The sequence below is a fragment of the Erinaceus europaeus genome, chromosome 3 (genome assembly GCF_950295315.1).
Source record: "Erinaceus europaeus chromosome 3, mEriEur2.1, whole genome shotgun sequence".
Taxonomy (NCBI): Eukaryota; Metazoa; Chordata; class Mammalia; order Eulipotyphla; family Erinaceidae; genus Erinaceus; species Erinaceus europaeus.
Window position 1 is genome coordinate 32,157,156 of NC_080164.1, and position 16,368 is coordinate 32,173,523.

Sequence of the window (16,368 nt, forward strand, 5' to 3'; positions counted from 1 at the left end):
CCACTTGTCAAACGCTCAGTCCTTCCTCCTCAATCCTCCTGCAGAGAAGATGCCACTGATGGTTGTTCCCAGCTCCATGAAACGCATTCACTGCTTGATTTCATGCTTCAGTCTTCCTTGGTTATCTTTTTTTTTTTTTAATTTTTTATTTATAAAAAGGAAACATTGACTAAACCATAGGACAAGAGGGGTACAACTCCACACACAATTCCCACCACCAGACCTCTGTATCCCATCCCATCCCCTGATAGCTTTCCTATCCTTTAACCCTCTGGGAGTATGGACCGAAGGGCATTGTGGGATGCAGAAGGTGGAAGGTCTGGCTTCTGTAATTGCTTCCCCGCTGAACATGAGCATTGGCAGGTTGATTCATACTCCCAGCCTGTGTCTCTCTTTCTCTAGTGGGGAAGGGCTCTGGGTTATCTTATACTTTATTCAGATTTCAGTACTAGTTCCTTTTGGTTTTTTTTAAAATTTAACTTAAAATTTTATTATTTTATTTTGTTATGGCATAGAGACAGAGAAAATTGAAGGGAGAGGGAGATGGGGGGAAAGAGAGAAACACCTGCAGACTTGCTCCACCTGCTTTCTCCCTGCAGGTGAGGAGCAGCGGCTTCAACCTGGGTCTTTGTGCCCTTTGCCTGGAGTGTCAACACCTTCTTTACCCCTTCCTTCTGATTTTTTAAAAAATTATTTATTGGGGGATTAATGTTTTACAGACGACAGTAAATATAATTGTTTGTACATTGCATAATATTCCTCAGTTTTCCACATAACAATACAGCCATCACTAGGTCCTCTGTCATCCTTTTCCAGGACCTGTACTCTCCCCCACCACACACACACCAGAGTCTTTTACTTTGGTGCAATACACCAATTACAGTCCAAGTTCTGATTTGTGCTTTTTGTTCAACTATTTATTTTGTAATTAGATTTGTTTCATTGAAGATGCCTTTAAATTTAGATGGGAAATATTTCTGTCAATATTTTCCTCTAAGTATTTGATAGTTTCTGGTCTAATATCCAAGAGGTGTTGAAATCCCCTGCTATTACTGTGTTGCTGTTAATATATTGCTGTAGCTCTTTCAGTAGATGTTTGATGTATTTAGATGGCCTTTCATTGGGTGTATAGATGTTAATAATCGTTAAGTCCTCTTGATTGACTGGTCCTCTGAGCATTAAGTAATGTCCATCTCTGTCTTTTTGCTGGGCTAGCATGGGGGTGCCTCTTCCCAGGCTTGTGCTCTCTGAGTTGGAGAGAACTCGACCAGAGCCAGCCTGGGCTGCTACTCAGTGATGCGTGGGAGATGACTCAGGAACCAAACATGTGGTGAGACAATGCAAATGCTCTCTATTGATCAGAGAGTCACAGCTTTTAAAAGACAGACCCAGAAGTGGCAAGTCAGAAATGGAAATGGCTAGGAAAGGGGAGGAGAAAGGCTGGAAAGGTAGGAACTTCCTTAGCAACTGTTGTGAGCGTTTTTTTTTTAAATATTTATTTATTCTCTTTTGTTGCCCTTGTTGTTTTATTGTTGTAGTTATTGATGTTATTGTTGTTGGATAGGACAGAGAGAAATGGAGAGAAGAGGGGAAGACAGAGGGGGGAGAGAAAGATAGACACCTGCAGACCTGCTTCACCGCTTGTGAAACAACTCCCCTGCAGGTGGGGAGCTGGGGGCTTGAACCAGAATACCTGTGCAGGTCCTTGCACTTTGCGCCACCTGCGCTTAACCCGCTGTGCTACCACCCGGCTCCCTGTTGTGAGGGTTTTAACTGGTGGAATTAATACTACCCTGGAGGCAGGGAGGGTAGAAAGAAGATAGATCAAAGGAATGGAATGGGTGGCAAGCTTTCAGGCAAAACAATGATTATATAGATATGCCATTGAATTAGGAATGCAGGTTGGAGCAGGGGGAGCTGGCTTAATGCTTTGTGGGGCTCCTCTCAATTTCCTGACATGTCCCCCTTTCTTTTTATCTAATGGCCATAGTATCAGGAATGCGGGGTGCTTTGTGAAGCAGGGAATCTAATAGGACCAGGCACACCTTTGGGGTTACTCCTGTCCCTTCTTGCTCAACCTCTCGGTAGAGAGAGAGACTGACAGGATAGATGCATTCCTCAGGTCAAGCCCTCCCAAGCTCAACCACATCCTCACAATTTCCCAACATCTTTTCAAATTTTATTTGTTTCAAAGTCTCTTGTGTCAGACTGAGAATAGCTGTTACTTCCCATTTTTGTGGTACATTGGCTTGTAGGGTAATTTTCACTTCCTCTCACTTTGAGTCTGTGTTTGTCTTATTGCGTTAGGTGGGATTCTTGCAGACAACATATGGCTGGATTGTGTTTTCTGATCCATCTTCCTACTCTGTGCCTTTTAATAGGTGAACTCATGCTATTGACATTTATTGATATTATAGAATATGGATATTTTAATGCCATTATTCTAAAATTTTAGAGTGTTCTGATATATGGCATGTTTATGATGATGTGATTGTTTATAAGAGACCTTTAAAAGCTTCTTGCAGGATAGGCTTGGTGTTATGCTCAGAGGTACTGTTGGGCAGCCCCCTGCTCCATCCTCCATTGCTGACACTATGGCCTATTTACATAATAATTGTTTTGCCTGAAAGATTCCCCACCCATTGCTTTGATCTATCTTCTTTCTACCTTGAGACCCGCCCTGCCTGCAGGGTACATTAATTCCGCCAGTTAAAACCCTAGCAACCATTGCTACAGAAGCTTTCTACCTTCCCACTCTTTCTTTTCTCCACCCCCTTTCCCAGCCACCTCTGTTCCCAACTTGCCACTTCCGGTTTTACCCTATAAAGCCCACTTCTGTTCCTGGTTTCACTCTCTTTTCTCTCCCACATCCCAACCTGGAGAAGGGCTGGTATGCAGAGTGGGAGGTGGCCATTGCGGTTTGGCACCATGTGGCTTAACCCACTGTGCTCACACCCGACTCTGGGGCTTCTGCCTGAATAAAGAATTGTATTACCATGCTGCCACAAGTTCCTGGTTTCTCTCCCATGACACAAGCCTGGCAGGTTCGGGTCCTGATCACACACAAGGAAGTCCAGAGTCACATGCAAGTACAAGAGCCTTTATTAGCAAGCTTAACCTTGGGTCCCAAGAGCCTCCACGTAGAGGAAGTCTTGAGACCCTGAACATTTTTCATCTCAGCTGTTTATAGTTAGCACAGGGTGGGTACAGGTGGGGATATTTACAGGTGGGGAACAAGGAACAGTTTGTTGTTCTCCTTTCTCAGTATTCGGGGACTTTCCTACTCATCTCTGATTGGTTGGGTTCAGGGTGGCTAACATGGTGGAGGGTGTCCAAAATGGAGTCACTTTTGGTGTCCTAGATCTTTTCTCTGACCTCCTCACTTGATGATAGTTGATTCCATCAACTATTGTGTGTTTGAGAAGGTTTTTTATGCCTCCATCTAGTCTGAATGACAGTCCAGCAAGATACAGTAGTCTTGGTTGAAAGCCTTTTTCATGGAGAGATCAATATTTATCTTGCCATTCTCTTGTGGCCTGTAGTGTTTTTGTTGAGAAATCTGCTGCTAATCTTAAGGGTTTTCCTCTGTAGGTGACTCTTTATTTTTCTCTTACAGTGTTAAAGATCCCTTCTCTATCCTTATTCCTTTTCATTCTAAATATGGTATATCTTGGTGTCTTCAAGTCTGGGTTAATTCTGCTTGGGACCCTCTGAGCCTCTTGAACCTTTATGTCTTTTATCTTTTCTAGAGTAGGGAAGTTTTTAGCTATTATGTCCTGTAGAAATGCTTTCTTCCCTTCCCATTCTTTCTTCCTCTGGCAAACCAATAATGGATATATTACTTCTTTTGAAGTTATGCCATATGTCTCTGTTGTTGTTTTCAGTATCTCTTAATCCCTTTTTGAGATCTCTCATTTCCTTCTTAGTTTTTTCTAATTCATCATCAATCTTGCTAATTCTGTTTTCTGCCTCACTTAAAAAATATTTATTTATTCCCTTTTGCTGCCCTTGTTGTTGTTTTGTTGTTGTAGTTATTACTGATGTTGTCATTGTTGGATAGGACAGAGTTAAATGGAGAGAGGAGGGGAAGACAGAGAGGGGAAGAGAAAGAGAGACACCTGCAGACCTGCTTTACCCCCTGTGAAGCTCACTTTTATTTATTTATTTATTTTTGAGAGAGATGCAGAGAGAGAGAGACACACAGAGAGAAACACCAGAGCACTGCTCAGCTCTGGCTTATGGTGGTATGGGGGATTGAACCTGGGACTTTGGAGCTTCAGGCATGAGAGTCTGTTTGCATAACAATTATACTCTCTCCTCCACCCTCTGCCTCACTTATTTTATTCTTTCTCCCAGTCTTTTGTTTTCTGTAGCTTAGCTATTTTGTTTTTTAGGTATTTTAAAGAAGTTATTTATTAATGAGAAAGATAGGAGGAGAGAGAAAGAACCAGACATCACTCTGTACATGTGCTGCCAGGGATTGAATTTGGGACCTCATGCTTGAGAATCCAATGCTTTATCTACTGCACCACCTCACTGACCACAGCTTAGCTATTTTGTTACCCTGTTGTGATACTGTATTAGCTTGTTCAGCTAGTTGTGCTCTTAGCTCAGCTATTTCAGCTTTTAGCTCTCTAATCACTTCGAGATAGTGTTTTCTTTTGGAGTCTCATTTGCTGTTTTCCCCTTTCTGATATTACTTTCAAACTCTTTTCCAACTCCTGTGACTAATATTTCAGTTAGTGTTTGGATCTTGTCCTCATTCTTATGTGCTTCTACTTTTTGGGGAGGTTTTTTTTTAAATTTTTTTATTAATTTTATTTTTGAGAGAGATGTAGAGAGAGACACACACAGAGAAACACCAGAGCACTGTTCAACTCTGGCTTATGGTGGTGCAGGGGATTGAACCTGGGACTTAGGAGCCTCAGGCATGAGAGTCTGTTTGCATAACCATTATGCTGTCTCCCCTGCCCATTTGGGGAGGTTTTATCTGGGCTTTTGTCCTAGTTCATTTCTCCAATGTTTCTTCTTGGTTTAACCATTGTATATGGTGTGTTATGGGGCCCTTCTCTCAGTACTATTCAATCCACTAGTCACACTTGCCTGGATTGACTTTTATCTAAGTATGGTACTTAAAGAGTTCACAGTTATGGAAATAAACAGTTGTTTCAATGTTGTCTCAGTCCTTGAGGTGAAACAGGTGGCTGTTAAACCCTCTGTTGTTCTTTTTTTTTTTTTTGCCCCCTCACCTGACATTTTGAAGGAGGTCTGTCCTGTGCACTGCAGGATGTTTATTTCACAACATTTCTGGTTCCTACTACATAGATAGATGCCACCAGCACTCTCATCAGCCCCACCACTGCCCTAGTGGTCACAACTGAAAATATCAAGGGTAGACAAAATCAGCCCTAATTGATAAGCAATACATTACTGTGGCTTACAGATAAAGGGCCAACTTCCTAAGGATGAAAGAGAAGCAAACAGTCATTATTGAGACTTGAGAAGATAACCAGTGAAACAAGGTTTTATTATAGCAGTTCTTAAACTTCTTTTTGTGTGTGTGTGCTTGGTAGATCAAATCCACACACACAGTGAGTCCATCACATACTTACATTCTATATATATATATATATATTCCCTTTTTTGTTGCCCTTTTTTATTGTTGTAGTTATTGATGTCATCGTTGTTGGATAGGACAGAGAGAAATGGAGAGAGGAGGGAAAGACAGAGGGGGGAGAGAAAGATAGACACCTGCAGACCTGCTTCACTGCTTGTGAAGTGACTCCCCCTACAGGTGGGGAGCTGGGGGCTCGAACCAAGATCCTTAGGCCTTGCACTTCACGCCACCTATGCTTAACCCGCTGCGCAACCGCCCAACTCCCACATACTTACATTCTAACTGGATTACAGGTAAATAAAATATTCTGTCAGTTTATCTGGTCCAAGAAAGAACATTAAAATGGAAGTAAGTGGAGTCAGGTAGTGGTACACCTGGTTGAGCGCATATATTACAATGCACAAGGACCCTGGGTTGAGCCCCCAGTCCCCACCTGCAGGAAGAAAGCTTTGTGAGTGGTGAAGCAAGGATGCAGGTCTCTCTGTGTCTCTCTCCCTCACTATCTCCCCCACCCTCTCAATTTCTGGCTGTCTCCATCCAATGAATAAAGATAATTTTAAAAGTTTTTTAAAAATGCGAGTTAGAGTTCGCGGTGCGGCGGACATGGCACTGGAGTCTTCCCCTCTGTTGTTCTTTATTTCCCTTGTAGGCTGTGGGAGCCTGTGGGCTTTTTAACTATAAGTAGGTTTTTTAGTTTAATTACTCATTCCTAACCTAGAGATAAAACAGGGTGGGGGAGAGATAGCATAGTGGTTATGCAAAGATTATCCCATACCCCGAGAGCGTCTAAAGTCCCAGGCCCAATATAGTTTCTCTGACAGCAGTCAGAGCCAAGAATGGCAGCAGTCCTTGGCCCTTGAGTTTCAAAACAAATCCTGTTTGTACTCCATGGGATCTGAGGCAATTATTCAATATGTCTCCAAATTCCTTAGGAGAACAATGTGGAAAGGCTGCCAATATACAGCCCCACTTCTAGACCACTGGGAGTGTATGTCTTCTCCTGAGTTGCCCAATCAGGTCTCTGCCCCCATGTCAGCACAAGGCCTCCCCACTGCTGCTCCAGACTCACAGTTGCATTTGGTGAGCCTTAGGGGATCCTCTCCTCCTGTCAGCAGTTTATTTGTTAATAAAACTCAGACCTGAGATGGCATCTCAACTGGCAAACTGTGGGATTCTTACCAGTTGCTCCTGAGTAGATATGGGCTTTCAGCCCCAGGATTCTCTCCGTAAGCCCCTTTCTGTCCAAGAGCCACATGTGTTTGCATTCACCCATGACTTGGTGGGTTCGCAAAGTCTTGTCTTATTACTTTCTCAGGTGATCTTCTTTTTCTTTGCTTTTATTTATTTATTTATTTTTAATAATTTATTTCTTTATTGGGGAATTAATGCTTTACATTCAACAGTAAATACAATAGTTTGTACATGCATAACATTCCCCAGACTCCCATTTAACAATACAACCCCCACTATGTCATTTATCATCCTTCATGGACCTGTATTCTCCCCACCCACCAACCCCAGAGTCTTTTACTTTGATGTAATACTCCAATTCCATTTCAGGTTCGACTTGTGTTTTCTTTTCTAATCTTGTTTTTCAACTTCGGCCTGAGAGTGAGATCATCCCATATTCATCCTTCTGTTTCTGACTTATTTCACTCAACATGATTTTTTCAAGGTCCATCCAAGATTGGCTGAAAACGGTGAAGTCACCATTTTTAATAGCTGAGTAGTATTCCATTGTGTATATATACCACAACTTTCTCAACCACTCATCTGTTGTTGGACACCTGGGTTGCTTCCAGGTTTTGGCTATTAAAATTGTGCTGCCAAGAACATATGTGTACACAGATCTTTTTGGATGGGTGTGTTGGGTTCCTTAGGATATATCCCCAGGAGGGGAATTGCAGGGTCATAGGGTAGGTCCATTTCTAGCCTTCTGAGAGTTCTCCAGACTGTTCTCCACAGAGGTTGGACCAACTGACATTCCCACCAGCAGTGCAGGAGGGTTCCTTTGACCCCACACCCTCTCCAGCATTTGCTGCTGTTACTTTTTCTGATGTATGACATTCTCACAGGAGTGAAGTGATATCTCATTGTTGTCTTGATTTGCATTTCTCTGACAATCAGAGATTTGGAGCATTTTTTCATGTGTTTCTCGGCCTTTTGGATCTCTTCTGTGGTGAATATTCTGTCCAAGTCCTCCCCCCAATTTTGGAAGGGGTTATTTGTTGTCTTGTTTTTGAGTCTGGCAAGCTCTTTATATATGTTGGTTATTAAACTTTTATCTGATGTATGGCATGTAAAGGTCTTCTCCCATTCTGTGAGGGGTCTCTTGGTTTGGGTAGTGGTTTCTTTTGCTGTGAAGAAGCTTTTTAATTTGATGTAGTCCCATAGGTTTATATTTGCCTTAGTCTTCCTTGTAATTGGATTCATTTCATTGAAAATGTCTTTAAAATTTGTGCGGAAAAAAGTTCTGCCAATATTTTCCTCTAAGTATCTGATAGTTTCTGGTCTAACATCCAAGTCCTTGATCCACTTGGAATTTACTTTTGTATTTGGTGAAATACAGTGGTTCAGTTTCATTCTTCTGCATGTTTCAACCCATTGTTTCGATGCTTTTATTTTTAATTCTTGGTTTGAAAACCTTTCTAGGAAGGGGAATTCATGTTTTCAATTTTAGCTTTTATTTTATTACTTTAAAAAATTATCTTTATTTATTTATGGTATAGAGACAACCATAAATCAAGAGGGAAGGGGTGATAGAGAGGAAGAGATATACCTGCATCCCTATTTTACCACTTGCAAAGCTTTTGCGTTGAAGGTAGGGACTGGGGGCTTGAACGAAGGACCTTGTATATTGTAATATTTGCGCTCAACCAGATGTGCCACCACCCAGCCCCTATTTTTTTTAATTTTTAATTATCTTTATTTATTGAATAAAGACAGCCAGAAATCAAGAGGAAAGGGTAGAGAGACAGAGAGACATCTGCAGCACTGCTTCATCACTCACAAAGCCTTCTCCCTGCAGGTGGGGTCTAGGGGCTCGAACCTAGGTGCTTGTGCTTTGTAACATGTGCTCAACTTTTTTATAAGGAACATAATTATTATGGTCTGCAACAGTGTCCACTAAACCCAGCACTATGGATTTCTTTTCCTCTCAAAGATTGATTTTCTCTCATACCTTCCCTAGCTATGCATTTCTGTTCCAGTTCCAATAGCCAACAGTTTAATCATCAGACTACCTCTAGGAGTTCTTCAATGTCATCCTCATTGATAGCTAGGTTAAAGTTGCTTGCCAACTAACCCACAGCCTGTTGATTTTTGTCTTAAGATTTTATTTATTTACTAATGAGAAATATAAGTGGAGAGAAAAAGAAACAGACATCACTCTGGTATATGAACCCAGGACCTCATGCTTGAGAATCTGATGCTTTATCCACTGTGCCACCTCCCCAACCACCAGCCTGTTGATTTAAAATTTTTTTTTTTTATTTAAGAAAGGATAAATTAACAAAACCATAGGGTAGGAGGGGTACAACTCCACACAATTCCCACCACCCAATCTCCATATCCCACCCCCTCCCCTGATAGCTTTCCTACTCTCTATCCTTCTGGGAGCATGGACCCAGGGTCATTGTGGGTTGTAGAAGGTGGAAGGTCTGGCTTCTGTAATTGCTTCCCCGCTGAACATGGGAGTTGACTGGTCAGTCCATACTCCCAGTCTGCCTCTCTCTTTCCCTAGTAGGGTGGGTCTCTGGGGAAGCACAACTCCAGGACACATTGGTGGGGTCTTCAGTCCAGGGAAGCCTGGCCGGCATCCTGATGACATCTGGAACCTGGTGACTGAAAAGAGAGTTAACATACAAAGCCAAACAAATTGTTGAGCAATCATGGACCCAAAGCTTGGAATAGTGGAGAGGAAGTGTTAGGGGGATACTCACTGCAAACTCTAGTGTACTTCTGCTTTCAGGTATATATTTTGCAGTAATTTATGGATACGTGTGAACATATGCTCTCTCTCACAGAAACTGGTGTATATCTAGGTTTTGGGACTTTGTTAGGAAGTGAACCACCTGAGATGGAATTAGAGTATACTATGAAAGGAAAGGTCTCACCTGAGTAATGAAGCTGAAGGGTTGTCATTCCACACGTGAAGTCTCTGGACACAGTCTGAAGTGAAGCATGTTGAGGTGGCCATCATTGTGTTGATTAGGTTGTGGTCGGCAGATGCAATATTATTTTATATGGATTGGGAGAGGCATACAGGAGAGTGGGCCCTACCCAAGGGTTCCAGGACTGGGGGAAGTAGAGGCTCTATAGTGGAGATGTGAGGTTCCTGCTGTCTTAGGGTTCAAAAAGACAATGGATAGTTAATGTTATCATCACATTATTTGGTAATTGGGTTAACTTTGAAAAGTCCTTTTGTTAGGGTTTGCTGCACAGTACCCAGTATCTTGTATATAGCTGTGCTATTGGTTGCTTCTGATCTACTTGGTCTAGTCTTTTGAGAGAGTCTACATATCAATTACACAGCCTATATATTAAAAAGATTCAGTCTGTGTTTTAAAAAACTTCGAGACATACAATTAATTTCCCCTGTCATATTAATTATCTAGTGATTTATATGACTACATTTTACTAGGAGTGTACATAAACACTATTCCCACCACCAAAAGACTGTGACCCATCCCTCACACCCACTCCCACCCCCCAGTGGCCCAGGAAGCTGCGTATCTACCCCTCACCACAGGGCTTTTACTTTGGTGCCCTACCTGTTGATTTTTATAGCCTCCTCATCCTAAACAAATCCTTTGAAATCATAGACAAATGTTCCAAGTATTTTCTTCTGCATGCCTTTTGTTTTTATTTATTTTTAAAATATATTTTATTTATTTATTAATGAGAAAGATAGGAGGAGAGAGAGAAAGAACCAGGCATCACGCTGGTACATGTGCTGCCGGGGCTTGAACTCAGGACCTCACGCTTGAGAGTCAAGCACTTTATGCACTGTGCCACCTCCCGGACCACTCTACATGCCTTTTATATACTCCTTGGTGACATCACCCCATGACCAAGCAAACTCTTAATGCAGTCATAGAGGTTTTAAACCTTCCAGAATTATGTCAGTGTCTTCTCAGTGTTTTTTTTTTTTTTTTCCCTTGTTGTATCAATATACTGGGCAAACATTCTTCTCAGGCTGTAGACCTTCCAAACATCTAAAACTTCATGATCCACTGGTTCAATCTGAACACATGAGATTAAATCAAGCACAAGGGAAAAACAGTGCTACCAGAGATGTAGTAAACATGACATGTGTGAGGCCAGTGCCAGCATAAAATACTCTGACAGCATGACAGCTGCCTTCCCTCTAGGAGTTTTGAGATTACCATAGGATATGTAGATCAATATTGACCCAACTGTGATCATGCAGCATGTGATTGTATCTATACTTAGGATAATAGAAATGTTTTCACAAAGAAAATCTCAATTTCAAATGACATAGCAGGTAAATTCTGCCAAACTTTAGAGAAAGAAATAGTAGCATCTTACTCAGACTCTTCCAAACAATGGGAAAAGAGCAAACACTAACTTACACAACTTAATAAGGCTAGCATGATCTTAACATCAAAACCAAAGATTTATCAAGAAAAAAAATTGGAATCAATTCTTTCTCAGAAGTACACATGCAAAATTCCCCAACGAGTGGTCTACGAGGTGACACAGTGGATAAAGCACTGGACTCTCAAGCATGAGGTCCTGAGTTTAATCCCTGGTAGTACGTGTACCAGAGTGATGTGTGGTTCTTGCTTTATCTCCTCCTATCATGTCTCATAAATAAATAAAACCTTTTTTTTAAAAAAAAGACAGGTGGGGGTATAGCATAATGGTTATGCAAAGAGACTTTCATGCCTGAGGCTCTCAAGTCCCAGGTTCAATCCCCCACACCATCATAAACTAAAGCAGAGCAGTGCTCTGGTAAATAAATAAATAAATAAATAAATAAATAAATAAATAAATAAAGACAAAACTCCCCAAACAAATGTTCACAAGTTGAATGCAAGTCCACTGTATTCAGCAATATATAAAGAGGATAGTAAGTTGTATTTATTCTAAAATGCAAAGTATATTTAATGTTTAAAAGGATAAACTAGTCCAGAGAGTGTGATACAAAGAAACTAAAAGATCAATGAAGCTAAAGATAAAATTCAGAAACAAGTATCTACAGAAGAGGGTGGGGCAGTGGGGCACTGGATCAAGCGCACGTAGTACAAAGCACAATGACCTGCTAAAGGATCCGGGTTCCAGACCGTACTCCCCACCTGCAGGGGTGGGAGGTCGCTTCACAAGCGGTGAAGTACGTCTGCAAGTGTCTGTCTTTCTCTCCCTTTTCTATCTTCCCCTCCCCTCTCAATTTCTTTATATCTTATTTAAAAAAAATAGAAAAAATGGTCTCCAGGAGCAGTGCTGGCATCAAGTCCAAATGATAACCCTGGAAGCAAAAAAAAAAAAAAAAAAGTACTTATAAAATAACCTGACTTCTGGGAGTTTGGGCAGTAGCGCAACGGATTAAGTAGAGCACATGGCAAGAAGGACCTGAGTAAGTCTTAGGGTTGCAGCCCCAGGCTCCCCACCTGCAGAGGAGTCGATTCACAAGCAGTGAAGCAGGTCTGCAGGTGTCTTTCTCTCCCCTTGTTTTCCCCTCCTCTCTCCATTTCTCCATTTCTCTCTGTCCTATCCAACAACAAAGACATCAGTAACAGCAATAATAATAACTACAGCAATAAAACAAGGGCAAAAAATAAACAACCTCACTTCTAACAAAGGTGCTAGTAAAACTTAGTGGGCAACGATTAGTACTTCAATATAAGATTCTGAGTCTACTGGAAATTCACTAAGAAAGTATTAACATCTACCTCAAAGCATACACACAAATTAATTTGAACTGGGTATAGAGTACATGTTATAAAAAAAACCTTAAATCTAAAAAATCATATTTGTGAACAACTTTAAGACTTAGAGATACAGTAGATACCCTAAAGAAATCACACACACACACACACACACACGAAAAAAAAATCACTGAATTGGAATTCATTAGAGTTAAGAGCTTTATGAGGATAATTACAAGGAAAGGGCATTAAAGATATTCAAAGGGCCAGAGAGATATCATAATGGGTATGCATGCAACTTTCTTTTTAAAAAATATTTATTTGTTCCCTTTTGTTGCCCTTGTTGTTTTTTTATTATTGTTATTGATGTCATTGTTGTTGGATAGGACAGAGAGAAATTGAGAGAGGAGAGGAAGAGAGAGAGGAGGAGATTTGAAAGATAGACACCTGGAGACCTGCTTCACTGCTTGTGAAGCGACTCCCCTGCAGGTGGGGAGCCAGGGGCTTGAACCGGAATCCTTAAGAAGCCAGTCCTTGTGCTTTGCGCCACGAGTGCTTAACTTGCTGCGTTACCGACCGACTCCCTGCATGCAACTTTCATGCCTAAGGCTCCAAGGTTCCAAGTTCAAATATTTTCATAAAGGATTATGGCACCACCGTAAGTCAGCTGAGTAGTGCTCTGGTTAAAACAAGCAAGCAAGCAAACTTAAAAAAAAAATACATTGGAAAGGAAGAAACAAAAGAATCACATTTGCTGATGGCCTGATAATATTCATTAAAAAAAATCTCAAAGACTCCAGTAAATGTCACTAGGAATTATAAACAAATATAGTAAAGATGCAGTTTGTTAAAGAGCGAAATCAAACCACCATCCACTGCAAGGAAGCAAAAGATGTTTATTCACGAATTGCAATCCGGGCTGAGATGGTGACAGGTGTTAGTCTACCAAGCTCGACCCTGAACAAAGCTCAAACCATACAATTTATAGGAATTCAGACTACACTCAGGGAGGGGGAACACATCACCTTACCAGCCTATATCCAATCATTTCAAACTTAGCAAAAGCCTGATCTATTCAGAGCAAAGCATGGGCTAGTTTTAGACATTACACCAGACCAATAGGTCCCAGCCAAAGTGGGGGTCACCACATTTTTTTGTTCTTTATTGGGACCACCGACCATCTGTTTGCAATCTATCAGGTCATCATTTGTCAGGCCATTTTTAACTGTCTGGTAACAGTATTCTGTTGCAGAGGTCATGATGAGTCCTGCTCGCTGCAGGGTCTGTCAAAATAATTGATGGCCTCTTAGGTTCTGTCGTGGGGAAAAGGGCAAGGAATTTTCCACCTCACTGGGCAGGAGGGCAAAAAGCAACTATATTTAAACTATTCTTAAAACTCAAACTCAAAAAGCAACTATACTTATAACTATTCTAGAGTTACTGCCTCTCACACAGTTTACAAAATTAACATACATGCAAACAGACTCTCATGCCTGAGGCTCCAAAGTCCCAGATTCAATCCCCCACACCACCATAAACCAGAGCTGAACAGTGCTCTGGTTAAAAAAAAGAATAATAACATACAAAAATCATTGTGTTTCTACATGCAAACTGTAAACTACAGAAAGGGAAATCAGGGAACCAATCTTACTTAAAATTGCGGGTGGTCCGGGAGGTGGTGCGGTGGATTAAAACATTGGACTCTAAAGCATGAAGTCCTGAGTTCAATCCCTGGCAGCACATGTACCAGAGTGATGTCTGGTCCTTTCTATCTCTCTCTACTTCTATCATTCTTCATGAATAAATAAATAAAATCATTTAAAAATTTTCTGGATAAAGAAGAAAAACCTAAATACTACAGCCCAGCTGGTGACTCAGCATTACAGGGAAAATTCCAAATTTGACTCACATGTGATGCTCTGGTTCTCTTTCATCAAATAAATAAACATATATTTTTAAATTTATTTATTCCCTTTTGTTGCCCTTGTTTTATTGTTGTAGTTATTGATGTTGTCCTTGTTGGCTAGGACAGAGAGAAATGGAGAGAGGAGGGGGAAAGAAAGACACCTGCAGACCTACTTCACTGCTTGTGAAGCGACTTCCCTGCAGGTGGGGAGCCGGGGGCTGGAACCGGAATCCTTACGTGGTCCTTGTGCTTTGCACCACCTGTGCTTAACCTGCTGTGCTACTGCCCGGCTCCCCATAAACATATATATTTATTTTCTTAATTAATTTTCTTTTTGAGAGAGATGCAGAGAGACACACAGAGAGAAACACCAGAGCACTGTTCCGCTCTGGTTTATGGTGGTGGGGGACTGAACCTGGGATTTAGGAACCTCAGGCATGAGAGTGTTTGCATAACCATTATGCTGTCTCCCCCGCCCATATTTTTAAAAATAAAATGTTTTTTTTTTATTCCTGGTCAGGGAACTAATAAGATATAATAGTTTAAGAAAAGTAAAGGGAGTCGGGCATAGCGCAGTGGGTTAAGCGCACATGGCGCAAAGCGAAAGGACTGGCATAAGGATTTCGGTTCAAGCCCCAGCTCCCCACCTGCAGGGAAGTCGCTTCACAAGCGGTGAAGCAGGTCTGCAGGTGTTTATCTTTCCCCCTCTCTGTCTTCCCCTCCTCTCTCCATTTCTCTCTGTCCTATCTAACAATGATGACATCAATAACAACAATAATAACTACAACAAGTGCAACAAATGGGAATAAATAAATATTAAAAAAAAGAAAGGTAAATACCTTGGGGTAAACTTAACCAAAGAAGTGAAAGTCTATACACAGAAAAATCATAATTTTACTGAAAGAAATAGAAAACAGGAAGAAGCAAAACAATAGGCCACACTCATGGATTAGAAGCATTGCCGTCATCAAAGTGGCTGTGTCACCCCTAGCAAAATACAGATTCAGTACAATCTCTAATCAAATTCCAATGACATTCCTTTTTTTTTTTTTTTTTACCAGAGCACTACTCAGCTCAGGCTTATGGTGGTATTGAGGATTGAACCTGGGATTTTGAAGCCTCAGGCATGAGAATCTCTTTTGCATAATTATTATGCTATCTACTCCCCTAATGGCATTCTTCAAAGAAATAAAACTAAAAAAAAAAAAAAAAGCCAGTGAATTAGCTCACTTGGATAGTGTGCTGCTTTGCCATGAGCATAACTCAGGTTCAAGCCCAGCCCCTACCACATTGAAGGAAGCTTTAGTACTGCTGTGGTCTCTTTCACTCTCAGCCTCTCTGTTTCTCTGACTCAAAACAAACAAACAAAACTTGAGAAATTTATTTGAAATGTCAGGAGATCCTAGATAATCAAAAGTGGAGGTGAGATCTACAGCCCAAGTGGAGAAATGACCCATGCTTAGCACTGACATTTCCAGACGTTTCCATGACAGAACCAGGGGGAAAAGGAGTGAAGGAAGTGCATGACTCAGATGGAGGTTCTGATGGGAAGGTCGTGGAGGGACCTCATATGAGCCTGGGAGTGGGGAGGTTTGGGCAAAGCATGGGGAGAGAACGGAAGTGGAAGATGTCTTAGACATGAAAGAGTTAGGTCAGAAATCCAGTAAGTGGGGCCAGGTGGTGGTGAACCTGGTTGAGCACACATGTTACAGTGCAAAAGGACCCAGGTTCGAGCCCCTGGTCCCCACCTGTAGGGAGAAAGCTTCATGAGTGCTGAAGCAGGGCTGCAGGTATCTCTCTGTCTCTCTCCCTCTCTATCTTACCCTCCCCTCTCAATTTCTGGCTGTCTATCCAATAAATAAATAAAGGTAATATAAAAAAATTATAAAAAAAGAATCCAGTAAGTTTGCCAGTCAGCGTTAACCCCTCCCACTACTGGACATCATATCACAAAA